An 11,947-nucleotide genomic window follows, 5' to 3' on the forward strand; every position below is an offset into this window, starting at 1 on the left:
GTCACTAATTTACCTGAAACATCTGAATCTGAAATCAGAGCAAAATACTGTGGGTGCTGGAAATCTGAGGCACTGAGCTTTCGGATCTAAATGATCCTTTCACGGATGCTGCTGGTTTCTCCAGCATTTTCTGTTTTTATTTCAATCTAATGCCATTCGCTTATGAGTGTTTAAACAATGTTACACCATCATTAGGAATTACAGTCACAAGTCTTCAAAATACAAGAGATGGAATGTCTGTTAAAGGCATATTTCTGAGCCTTGTCTAATGTTTTCTCCAATTACCGCCGGTCTGTATATTCACAGTGAATATGAACAGAGGTTTGAATATGGGAAAATAACAGAGAGGACGAAAACTCCCCACATAGATGCATGTTGAAGGGCGGCAGGAATGGAAAATGAGTTGTCTTCTTGTTGTACCGACTTGGTATCTTTATGTGAAGCGTTTACCTCATTAATAAATCAAGGATATTGCTTGTCCTCCAATACGCCACATGTCGATTTAAGAATGAATGCAGCAACTATCTCTGAATATCAATTGATGAACGATGCAAAATAATATTTGTCTGCGGTTTCCTGCATCTGCAGATTTCAATGTGTGTCTTTAGATAGTAAAACGGGGTACCAGGGGACGATTTAAGAAAATCTCTCTGTGTTCACCTATTATAAACATGTCAGTGTTGGTAGCTGATCACTGTCAATGAGGAGAGTTTGTCCCTATACACACATGACTGCGTGGCAAAATTTGGCTCCAACTCCATCTACAAGTTTGCTCACACGAGACTCGGCCCAATACCATTGGAAACTACAGAGAGGCATGAACACCCCTCAATCCCTCACATGAATCCGCCTACCATCCATTGACTCTGCCGGCACCTCCCACTGCCTTAAGAAGGCGGGCAGCATAATCAAAGACCTCTCCCACCCCACCCAGCTTACTCATTCTTCCAACTTCTTCCAAGGGGCAGGAGATACAAAAGTCTGAGAACACGCACTAACAGATTCAAAAACAGCTTCTTCCCACTGTAGTCAGGCTTCTAAATGACTCTCCTATGGACTGATCTGATCTTTTCACACATCTTCTCTACTGAGTAGGACTACACTCCTGTATGCTTCACCTGATACCTGTGTCTATGCACTTACATTGTGTATTTTATGTTTGCCCTATTATATATTTTATTTCCAAGTACAGAATGATCTGTTTGAACTGCATGCAGAACAATATTTTTCACTGTACTTGGTACTTGACAATAAACCAAACCAAACCAAACCAAAGTTGACGATCAGTCATGACCATATTGAATGGTAGAGCAGGCTCCAGGGATCGATTCTAGATTATCCCACAAGAGGAAACATACTTTCCACATCCACTCTGTCAAAACCCCTCAGGATCTTGTATGTTTCAATCAAGTCGCCTCTTACTCATCTAAACTCCAGTGGTTAGAAGCCTAGCCTGTCCAGCCTTTCCTTTTAGAACAACCCATCATTCCAGGTATTAATCCAGTAAACCTTATCTGACTGCTTCCAGTGTGTTTACATATTTTCTTAAATGGGACTAATACTGCACACAGCAGTTAGATGTGGTCTCATATCTCCCCACCCAAAAGAGAAAACGCTGGAAAATCTCAGCATGTCTGGCAGCACCTGTAAGGAGCGAAAAGAGCTACGTTTCTAGTCCAGGTGACCCTTTTACAAAGCTAAAATACACAGAAAGTGGGAGATGTTTATACTATAGGGCGAGGAAATGAAAGATGAGTCATAGCCATGGAAACCAAGCGAAAAGAGTGCTAAAGCCACAGAAACCAAGAAAAAAAGAGTACTAATGGTAGTCCCCAGAGAGAATAAAAAGTGTGAAAGGCCAAACAGCAGAGAAACTAACATCAGAGGGTAAGCTGTGACAAATGTAGATGTGGGGGAGGGAGACATGGATGGAAAAGAGGTAAAATGAGAAAAAGAGGGAAGGGGGAAGCAAAGGGGATAAAAGGCAAGGAAAGGGGGGATAAGATAGGGGGAAGAGTGTGGGGGGGGGAATATATGTAAAGAAAGACAAGAAAGAAATAAAAGGTATAATTTGCTGACTCTTGTGTACGAATCTTCTTGTAATAAATGGTAACGTTCTATTAGTATCATGTGCTTAGTATCATGGGCAGCACGATAGCACTGTTGCTTCACAGCTCCAGGGTCCCAGCTTGGGTCACTGTCTGTGCAGAGTCTGCACATTCTCCCTGTGTCTGCGTGGGTTTCCTCCGGGTGCTGTGGTTTCCTCCCACAAGTCCCGAAAAAAGACGTGCTGTTAGGTAATGTGGACATTCTGAATTCTGCCTCCGTGTACCCGAACAGGTGCTGGAATGTGGCGACTAGAGGCTTTTCACAGTAACTTCATTGCAGCATTAATATAAGCCTACATGTGACAATAAAGATTATTATTCAAAATAGATAATGATTATATTATGCTACCCTGCAGATGTACTGTAATCTGATTGGTTCCGGGTGGTGGAGGGGATGACGTGGGAGCGTGGACAAATCAGGAATTGCTGGAATGTAGGGAAGCGTGGGTGGAGCAGCACCATATAACATTCTGCTGCCTTTGTGCAGTTTGTAGAGGCAGGTAGCCTTGGGGAAAACATAAAGGAAGACTTGAATTTATATAGCACTTTTGGTGAGCATTGGACATTTCAAAGCCTTTTACAGCCGTTGAAGTACTTTTTGAAGTGTAGTCACTGTTCTAATGTCGAAAATGCGGCAGTTGATTTGCGTTCAGCAAACGCCAACAAGAACAACGTAATAACCGTCAGATAAATTGCTTTTTGTGATGTTCATTGAAGGATAAATATTGAGCAGAATGTCGGGGATAACTCACCCCCTTTTGCTTCCAAGTAGTGTCATGGGATCTGTTCCATCCAGTGGTGCAGGCAGATGGGTCCTCACTTTCATGTCTCGCCTAGAAGGGGGCACCTTGGCCAGTAAGATGCTCCCTCAGAAATGGACTTTAGTGTCAGACTTGGTTTTTGCCCTCAAGCCGAGGAGGGACACATTGCTGACCTTGATGTGATCACGGGCTGCAGTAGATTTGATGCTCTGTATTATAACAATATTTAGTTTGGATTTACTGGGAAGACTTGGGATGGACAGGTGTTTAATTGCAAAAATCCACTTTTAGGACTCAGGGATCAAAAGCTGGTTCCGTTGGATTAGAATGTATAAATGAGCCTGTTGGTAACGTCATGCTATTTCCAAAACCAACAACTTCAATTAGATATGCAATCATTTTCTAAAATGTTGTAAATGTTATGCAAAAGTCAAAAGGAAATCAAGATCTGATCGAGATATGCCAATTGTTCTTTGGGACTATGGCTAAACCTATACAATTGGACTTCTACTACCTATCTCACAAATCGAAATATTTCTACTGATGATTTGTACACCCGAAATGTTTACGGAAACTGACCTTGAATATATTTGTGTCAGCATCACTTCATGGAAAATTATTGTGTACCAGGCTGGTGAAAGCTCACTTAGTGACCCTTTCGACCACAGTTGGTGTTCAATTCTGGTTTATAGTGATCAATTCTGGTCGGCACATTACCAGAAGGATGTGGAGGCTTTAGAGAGGGTGCAGAAGAGATTTACCAGGGTGTTGCCTGGTGTGGAGGGCATTAGTTATGAGGAGAGGTTGAATAAACTTGGTTTGTTCTCACTGGAACAACGGAGGTTGAGGGGCGACCTGATAGAGGCTTACAAAATTATGAGGGGCATAGACAGAGTGGATAGTCAGAGGTTTTTTTCCCAGGGTAGGGGGGTCAATTACTAGGGGGCACAGGTTTAAGGTGCAAGAGAAGGTTTAGAGGAGATGAGCAAGGCAAGTATTTTATACAGAGGATAGTGGCTGCCTGGAACTCGCTGCCCGAGGAGGTGGTGGAAGCAGGGATGATAGTGAGGTTTAAGGGGCATCTTGACAAATACATGAATAGGATGGGAATAGAGGGATACGTACCCCGGAAGTGCAGAAGATTTTAGTTTAGACGGGGAGCATGGTCGGCACAGGCTTGGAGGGCCGAAGGGCCTGTTCCTGTGCTGTACTTTTCTTTGTTCTTTGTTCTTTTGGACTTGATCACTGTTCTTCAGTGCGATCTAAAGCCTACAGGTGTCCCTTCACACGTATGTGGTTATATATAACTTAGAATAGTGTGTGAAGCAACCTGATACAATGCAAAAGGAAATGGCAATGCAGTTTAAAATATTGTATTAAAAGTTTGCAATGAATTTACATCACACATGGATTAGCTGTTAAATACACTCTGAAACTGCAAACCTGCATTTACTTCATTCACAATATCGGCAAAAATACCTTTGTAACTCTGTGAGCACCATTGCACGGCGACTTCCGAAATTCTTAAAATAATTGTTTTATCGTCCACAGTGTTGAGGGCGGGCGAGAGCCCGAGAACCATAACATTGTTTTCTTATTTTTAATCGTTGACAACTATAAACCCACTATCTTAATTAGGAATGATATGGAGATGTCACATTGAACTGGGGTGAGCACAGTAAGAAGTCTTACAACACCAGGTTAAAATCCAACAGGTTTGTTTGGAATCACTAGCTTTTGGAGCGCAGCTCCTTCATCAGGTGCTGGGCTACGAAAGCTAGTGATTCGAAACAAACCTGTTGGACTTCAACCTGGTGTTGTAAGACTTCAATTAGAAAGACCACGATTTCCATTCCTGATGGTGAGGTGGGGCAGAGGACTGTCTTGTCCAGAGCGATTGAGATCAAGAGTCCTCACACACATTTATTTATGTTTGAATAGTTGCACAAGGATGCCCTGCATTAAAATATTTCGTTCATCGAAAAGCAAAAACCGTCTTCAACAAGAAGTACATTATAGCCATGACACACACCCGCAGGAGTCCGTGTGGGGAGATTTCTCCTACCTCTATTCTAACTACTACATATATTCACTGTGAAACTACATCTATGTAAAGATTCTACAACTATTGTAGAATACGGGTCACATATCATCACATTACACACGCAAGGATATAAACATGCCTTGATCAAAAACCCATCCCTTCAATATGAAGGCCTGTGGCTGATTAGTAACCGGCTTTTATTACATTTTCTACAGCAAGGATTCGCTCACGAAAATACTGGAGAAAAATGAAACACTAACAGTTGTTACATGGATCACTAAGTTACATTAGTCGACAAAAATCTGTACTACTGGATCTGAATGTCATCACGTTATACCACACGGTGCTCGGTTTACTAGATATCGTTTATACCAATAATCCAAACATGATTTATCAAAACAAATCATTGTTCCACCTCTGACATACATCAACAGAATAAATATGGATAGATTTCACCGACATAGGTCCCTTCGTGGAAGTTACAACAGCGAAGCAGGTCATTCCGCTCATCCAATCCATATTGGCATTTAACTTCCACACGGGTAAATAAAAAGGGGGTGAAGACAGGGCCTCCAACAATGTAGCATTCCTCCAGTGCTACACTGACATGCTATGTTCTCAAGTCTTCAATTGAACCCAAAATTATTACCCTTGGATTCAGAGATAAGAATGAGCAAAAGTGAGCCAAAGCGACACACCAACTATTGTCTCCTTTCACTATTGTCAATACACTAATGCAGCTCTGAGAAAGTCAGCAAATATTGCAGAACACAGGTCGTATATTTTGACATTAAAAGTGGATCTGGATTTAATAAACTATCCTGCTCCTTCAATATGAAGAAATGTGACTGTAACCATTAACCGATTTCTGTTAACCCTTTTAGGACCCCAGAGACCTGGTCACAGCTTGCAGATCCATCCATAAGAATTCCCGAGAAGAAGCAAATTACCAATAAACAATTTATAAAATTGATCATTTGGGCTATTTCTATTAATCCAAAAGATTGCAAGGTTATTGTCGGCCCGCCTGTTCTCACGGTGCTCAGTTTATTGGCTACCTTGACGAAGTTATTGAGACAATTCTTTCAATCTCTGACACATCAGCAATATCAATACAGAGAGATTCCTCCTACATATACAACTTCGTAGAAGTTAAAGCATGGAAACGAGGCTTTAACTTCAGGGCAGGCAAAAATATATATTTTTAAACAGCACCTCCAACGATGCAACGCTCTTTCAGTGCTACACTCAAGTGTCAATTTACCTTATATGCCCAAATCTGGACTTAAAATCAAGAGCTTTGTGTTTGGAGTTGAGAATACTACCTCCTCAGCCAAGCCGGCACAGATACCTCCACTTACTGCCAATCTTAATTCAAATAAACTAATCCACTGAGAAGGAACTACAAAATGTAGAACAGGGGTCACAATGTATAACATTGCACTGTTAAACTGTCCATCGCCTTCAATGTGAAGGTATGAGGCTGCTTCCATTCTGGACTACTGTTTGCCACCAGGATACAGCTCCGGTGATCTGCACTGGACAACTATCGCTTCCTCACTTCTTGCCTATGTCCCAAATGTTTCAGCTCTCCCAGTGTGTCTCGAGTTGGTGAGGCGCTGACCTGTCTGATGGGTCCAGTCTGAGTAGAAACACTGAACAAAATCTGCATTGTGAGCTCTGCGATAGTGTTTCGTGGATTTTCTTCCGGAAAAGAAAATGTCCATTGCGTGCGGAGCAGGCACAACACATTGCTCTCTGTATGCAGCCTCCGAGTATCCTCTGTGTAAAAGCGACGAGGGACCACTAAGAAAATGCAAAGAAAAATGCAAGAAAAAAATGAGTCAGGAACAGTCTGATTCGGGAGCAAGAAACTGATTTCAATTGTACTCTTTACAACTGCTGTGTGTAAAGGATTGGGAGCCTTACCGGAGAACTGCTGGCGATTCTATGGTTTCAGGTATCCTCTCATTTTTAGCAGGGGACTGTTAAAACATTGCTATCTGTACATGTTTCTGAGTCGACAATAGGCGAGTGTTGCGATCTAATCCGAGCTGATCTCTGCGCCTTCCTTGGTGATGTTTCCAAGAACTGAAAATCACAAATAAATATTTCAACAATTCAAAAAACTCCAATCAGTTAACATATATTCATATTAACCGGTTAATGCCAATGCGACGCGTTATAAATATAATCTCATTCACGTTAAATTGTTGCGTTTTTGATTACCTTCCAGCAGCTCTCTGGACCCTTTGCAGAGGAGCCTGAAGCAAGTGCCTGACACGCCCTGCCTGCTGTATCTAACCCCAACAACTCCTGTATTTATAGCGCCGGATGGTCAGGGAAAAGCGTGAGTTCGGCTTTCTTCACCGTTCCCACACTCCAGAGCCAATGGCTGCTGTCAGAGGTACAATGGCCAGAATGTTTCTCTGTGATTGAGAAATTAGCCACAGTGACAGAGACTCTGGAGACCATCTGGAAAGCTGGTAAGAGGGATGAAGCCGAGTCAGCCGGGCTCCTATAAGGCTATGGCAACAGGAAGAGCAGATCCCACTGCCGCCAATTTGCCCCCAAGTACAGTGCGGCCTTCTGTCTCACTCTGCATATTTTCTTTAATGCTAGCTTGTGTGGCGAATGATTTAGAGACCGGCAGAAGTTTCAAAGTAAAACCATTAATAGTTCCCCCCACCCGCCCCCAGAATTACACTTTTTACAGCAACGGTTTGCAGTAGAATCTGATGAAGGTTAAATCAATAAAGCTAAGCTGGAAGAATCTGCAACAAGAGGTTGCAGCTGATTCCTGATGGACAAATACTTTCATGGTGTTTCATATCTGATGCAGATCTGCGATATTGGGAAAAGGGATATTGCTGACAGTTGCGTACCTCCTAGTCCCTCAGGTAGTTTGCTGTGTTTAGCCGAATGACATCTTCACTGTTCAGTCTTCACAACAAATGGGCAATCCGCGGCACGTGGGAGACACGAGCAGCCGCTGCCAGCACTGAAATGAACGGGAGCTGAGCTTCGCTGGCGAGTGAGACACAATGTTACGAGCATCCGGTTCTACTTTAGTTTAATGTTTTAAAAATATTAGACAATTTATATGAGATAGTATTACAGAATCACAGAATTGTTAAGGTACAAAGGAGGCTATTTGGCCCATCGAGTCTGCACCGGTCTCTCAATGAGCAACTTGCCCAGTGCCATTCGTCCAGTAAACCTGCAAACTCCTGTTTTTCAGATAAATGTCTATAATTCCCTTTTGAATGCTTCAATCGAACTTGCCCTTGTCACACTCTTAGGCAGTGCGTTCCAATCCTCATTCACTCACTCGCTGTGTACTTTTTCTCATATTACTTTTGCTTGTTTTACAGATTACCTTAACTCTGTGTCTTCTCCTAAAATAAAATGTATTTTCTTTTATTTCCTTTTCATTTCATGTGCTTAATGATATGTTAAGCTGCTCGCAGAAAAAATACTTTTCACTGTACCTTGGTACACGTCACAATAAACAAATCCAATCCAATCCAAGATCATTTCACGAGTGGGAACAGTTTCTCCCCACCTACTCTATCCAGACCCCTAATGATTTTCAATACCTCTATCAAATAGCTTCTCAGTAAGAAGTCTTACAACACCAGGTTAAAGTCCAACAGGTTTGATTCAAACACGAGCTTTCGGAGCGCAGCTCCTTCCTCAATAGCTTCTCAGCCTTCTTTTCTCCAAGGGAAAGTACGAACCTCTACAATCTTCCTTCATACCCCAAGATCCTCATCCCTGCAACCATTGTCAAGAATATTTTCTGTACTCTGATTAATTGCTTTTTAAATTTAGAGTTTCCAATAATTTTTTCCAATTAGGGGCCATTTAGCCTTTGGGTTGTGGGGGTGAGACCCATGTAGACATGGAGAGAATGTGCAAACTCCATGCGGATAGTGACCCATATATAGAATTTACAGTGCAGAAGAGTCTAACTGGTCCTTGGAAAGAGCACCCCATTTAAGCCCTCCACCCTATCGCTGTAACCCAGTACCCCACCCAACCTTTTTGGACACTGAGGGCAATTTATCATGACCAATCCACCTAAACCGCACATCTTTGGACTGTGGGAGGACACCGGAGCAGTTGGAGGAAATCCATGCAGACACGGGGAGAACGTGCAGACTCCGCACAGACAGTGACCCAAGCCGGGAATCGAACCTGGGACACTGGCGCCGTGAGGCAGCACTGCTAACCACTGCGGCACCGTGCCGTCCTGTACTCTGATTAATGTCTTCATATTGCACATCGCTATATATGACAATGAAATAGAATACCTGGAGGCCTTGCTCATCATGACCGGGGACTTCAACCAGGCCAACCTGGTGAACTGCCAAATTTCCACTAACCACATCTCCTGTCTCACCAGGGGCACTAAAATCCTTGACCACTGCTACACAAACATCAAAGGTATCAACCAATCTATCCCCTGACTGCACTTCGGAAAATTGGACGACAAGATGGTGTTCCCTCTCCCGGCATACAAGCAGAAACGTAAGCGGAAGTATTGAGTGAAGAAAGACATGCAATACTGGTCTGAGGCAACAGAAGGGCTCTTATGCAACTGTTTGGAGTCAGTGGACTGGTCCATATTCAAGAACTCAGCGGCTAACCTAAACGAGTATGCCACCACCATCACAAACTTCATGAGCAAGTGTGTAAAAGATTGCGCGCCAAGAAGGTAGTACATGTGTTCCCCAATCAGGAACCATGGTTTAACCAGGCGATTCACTCCCTGCTCAAGGCCAGGTCATGGAGTCATAGATGTTTACAGCATGGAAACTAGCCCATCGGCCCAGCTGGTCCATGCTGCCCAGTTTCTATTACTAAGCAAGTCCCACTTGCCTGCATGTGGCCCATATCCTTCTATACTAACCCTGCCCATGTAACCGCCTAACTGCTTTTGAAAGGACAAAATTGTACCCACCTCTACCACTGTCTCTGGCAGCCCGTTCCAGATGCTCACCACCCTCTCTGTGAAGAAAGTTCCCCTCTGGTCTCTTTTGTATCTCTCTCCTCTCACCTTTAACCTATGCCCTCTAGTTCTAGACTCCTCTACCTTTGTGAAAAGATGTCAACTATCTACCTTATCGATGCTCCTCATTATTTTATTGACCTCAAAATGATTACCCCTAAGCCTCCAATGCTCCAGGGAAAAAGTCTCAGCCTATCCAGCCTCTCCTCATAATGCAGACCATCAAGTCCTGGTAGCATCCTTGTAAATCTCTTCTGCACTCTTCCTAGTTTAACAATATCATTCATATAATAGGGTGACCAGAACTGAACACATTATTCCGTGTGTGGTCTTACCAATGTCTTGTACAACTTCAACAAGACATCCCACTCCTGTATTCAATATTCTGACCAATAAAACCTAGCATACTGAATGCCTTCTTCACCACCCTGCACACCTTTGACTCCACCTTCAAGGAGCTATGAACCTGTATTCCTTTGTTCTGTAACTCTCCCCAACTCCTCCCATTAACTGAGTAGGTCCTGTTCTGATTTGATCTACCAAAATGCATCATCTCACCTTTATCCAAATTAAACTCCACCTGCCATTCATCGGCCCACTGGCCCAATTGGTCAAGATCCTGTTGCGATCTTATATAACCTTCTTCACTATCCATTGTGCCACCAATCTTGGTGTCATCTGCTAACTTACTAACCATGCCTCTTACATTCACATCCAAATTGTTTGTATGTATCGCAAATAACAGTGGACCCAGCACCGATCCTTGAGGCACACTACTCATCACAGGACTCCAGTTTGAAAAACAATCTTCCACAACCACCCTTTGGCTACTGTCACCAAGCAAAGTTTGTATCCAATTGGCTACCTGGCCCTGGATTCTGCGGGATTTACCCTTTTGCAACAACCTACCAGGCAGTACTCTGTCAAAGGTCTGGCTAAAGTCCATGTCGACAATGTCGATTACACTGTCCTCATCTACGTTCTTGGTTACCCCTTCAAAAAACTCAATCAAATTTGTGAGACATGACTTTCCCCTTACAAAGCCATGCTGACTTTCCCTAATAAGCCCTTGCCTGTCTAAATGCCTGTAGATCCTGTCCCACAGAATACCTTCTAACAACTAACTCACTACAGAAGTACGACTCACCGGTCGGTAGTTCCCGGGTGTATCCCTACAGCCCTTCTTAAACAAGGGCACAACATTTGCTACCCTCCAATCTTCAGGCACCTCTCCTGTGCCTGTTGATTATTTAAATATCTCAGCTCGGGGGCTGGCAATTTCCTCCCTAGCCTCCCACAACGTCCTGGGATACATTTCATCTGGTCCCGTTGTCAAAGTATTTCAAGGCAGACATGGGAGCATTCTTTGATCAATCTTTATTGACATGTGCACATGGAGAGCAACACAGTGACATTCACCATGTCACTCTATCTGAGTCCAGCAAAGCAGAAACATTTATAGCTTGATTAAACAATGCAATTACAGCTGCAGTCTAATCCTTCATTTGCCTGTCACACACACCAATAATATCACAGTTAAACTTTCATTTTAGATCAATGATAGGACAGTAATTCTAGCCAATAGAAAACAGGGCAAATGGACCAATGGGAAAACTAGTACTTTTAATCCTTCTTTTGCATCCTTATCTCCCCCTGACTTGGAGGTTATGGGAGTTTGCAGAAAAGCGCATCCTTGTTACGGCTTCTTTCATCGTTCTGTCTCCACAGACTTGCGTCATTCACTAAGACCCAGTTTATTATGGATTCCATTCTAACTTACGTCCTTCGCTAAGAACAGGATATTATGGATTTCATACTAACTGATGTCCCTTGCTAAGAAACAGTATATCATGGATTCCACACTGTGGATTGTCTATTTTTATGCGCTTTAATACCTCCAGCAACTACTTCTCTGTAATATGTACACTCCTCAAAACATCACTTTTTATTTCCCCAATTTCCCTAACATTCATGCCTTTCCCAACAGTAAATACTGATGAGAAATATTCATTTAGGACCT

At 42.9% G+C, this 11,947-nt stretch overlaps 1 long non-coding RNA gene across 1 annotated transcript; it reads right to left on the reverse strand.

Moving 5' to 3' along the window:
* Positions 1-4,766: 4,766 nt before the first annotated feature.
* LOC119963759 lies at positions 4,767-7,203 on the reverse strand. Its single transcript, XR_005460158.1, has 3 exons — positions 7,143-7,203; positions 6,843-7,004; positions 4,767-6,719 (listed from the first exon to the last, which is right to left on the reverse strand). It is a non-coding gene; the product is annotated as an uncharacterized LOC119963759 (long non-coding RNA).
* Between the last annotated feature and the right edge of the window lie 4,744 nt (positions 7,204-11,947).

The sequence above is a fragment of the Scyliorhinus canicula genome, chromosome 1, assembly GCF_902713615.1.
Source record: "Scyliorhinus canicula chromosome 1, sScyCan1.1, whole genome shotgun sequence".
Lineage (NCBI taxonomy): Eukaryota > Metazoa > Chordata > Chondrichthyes > Carcharhiniformes > Scyliorhinidae > Scyliorhinus > Scyliorhinus canicula.